Here is a 2013-nt window from a genome sequence, read left to right on the forward strand (position 1 = left end):
TGTTGATGTCTCGTTCTGTACATTATAACCAGTGATGTAGTGGGGGATAAATATCTGGGAAGATAAAGGGGGGGTAAATATCTGGGAAGATAAAGGGGGGGTAAATATCTGGGAATATAAAGGGGGGGTAAATATCTGGGAATATAAAGGGGGGGTAAATATCTGGGAATATAAAGGGGGGGTAAATATCTGGGAATATAAAGGGGGGGTAAATATCTGGGAAGATAAAGGGGGGGTAAATACCTGGGAATATAAAGGGGGGGTAAATATCTGGGAAGATAAAGGGGGGGGTAAATATCTGGGAAGATAAAGGGGGGGGTAAATATCTGGGAATATAAAGGGGGGGTAAATATCTGGGAATATAAAGGGGGGTAAATATCTGGGAATATAAAGGGGGGTAAATATCTGGGAATATAAAGGGGGGTAAATATCTGGGAATATAAAGGGGGGTAAATATCTGGGAATATAAAGGGGGGTAAATACCTGGGAAGACAAAGGGGGGGGTAGATACCTGGGAAGATAAAGGGGGGGGTCGACCTCCACTCCACCACTGGCTATAGATGTATGATTCATATCAGTCAGCAACACACACATTCACACAGTCAACCTGAGTCGACCAACGCATCAGGAGGGTAGAGGGGGACCACTTAAGGTTGGACAATACGGGGGGACTGATTTAAGTGGGACACCCATGGTGTTTGCAGGAGGAAGGTGTTGGGGGGGGGGGGGGGGGGTTCAGTGGTTGTTGGAATGGCAGTCCCATCCCAGATGCCATCCTATTCACTACTAGTAGTCCACTATATAGGGAATAGGGGGCCAGGAGACCACTATATAGGGAATAGGGGGCCAGTAGTCCACTATATAGGGAATAGGGGGCCAGGAGTCCACTATATAGGGAATAGGGGGCCAGGAGACCACTATATAGGGAATAGGGGGCCAGTAGTCCACTATATAGGGAATAGGGGGCCAGTAGTCCACTATATAGGGAATCGGGGGCCAGGAGTCCACTATATAGGGAATAGGGGGCCAGTAGTCCACTATATAGGGAATAGGGGGCCAGTAGTCCACTATATAGGGAATAGGGGGCCAGTAGTCCACTATATAGGGAATAGGGGGCCAGGAGTCCACTATATAGGGAATCGGGGGCCAGGAGTCCACTATATAGGGAATCGGGGGCCATTTTGAGACGAAGCCAGAGAACGGTCCCAGTTTTAACTCCACAACACAATAATTTGATTATTGACATGATACTCGGATGAGAGAGAATGACTTGAGGGGTTTGAAATGTGTTGCTATGTGATCGGTGTGTTGCTATGTGACTTGGAGTGTTGTTTTATAATGACTCACGGTTGTACATTAAAAGTATTAAATCATGACTTATCATTCCAATGTGTGTGTGTGTGTGTGTGAGAGAGAGATTGGGGCAATATGAATCTTGTGGGTTAATGGACACATACCACAAAGCACCCTATTCCCTATGTAGTGCACTAGATAGGGCCATAGTGCACTAGATAGGGCCATAGTGCACTAGATAGGGCCATAGTGCACTAGATAGGGCCATAGTGCACTAGATAGGGAATAAGGAACTAGGGCCATAGTGCACTAGATAGGGAATAAGGAACTAGGCCCATAGTGCACTAGATAGGGAATAAGGAACTAGGGCCCATAGTGCACTAGATAGGGAATAAGGAACTAGGGCCCATAGTGCACTAGGTAGGGAATAAGGAACTAGGGCCCATAGTGCACTAGGTAGGGAATAAGGAACCATTTGAGACATAACATATGTCCACTAATGTCCACAACTCCCCCTAAACTGACTTAAGATACGTGGTTAAGGACCCCTGTCTAGTCTGGGGACGTCCCAAACGGCTCCCTGGTCCCTACTCTGTATATATATATACATATATATATATAGTGCACTACTCTTGACCAAGGCCCATTGGGAAACACGATATAATTATAGGTTGAACACCAATACCTGAAGCAGTAACAAAGCATTGAGAGAGTCCGTGA

This window comes from Oncorhynchus mykiss, chromosome 10 (genome assembly GCF_057628025.1).
Source record: "Oncorhynchus mykiss isolate SJ-2025 chromosome 10, ASM5762802v1, whole genome shotgun sequence".
Lineage (NCBI taxonomy): Eukaryota > Metazoa > Chordata > Actinopteri > Salmoniformes > Salmonidae > Oncorhynchus > Oncorhynchus mykiss.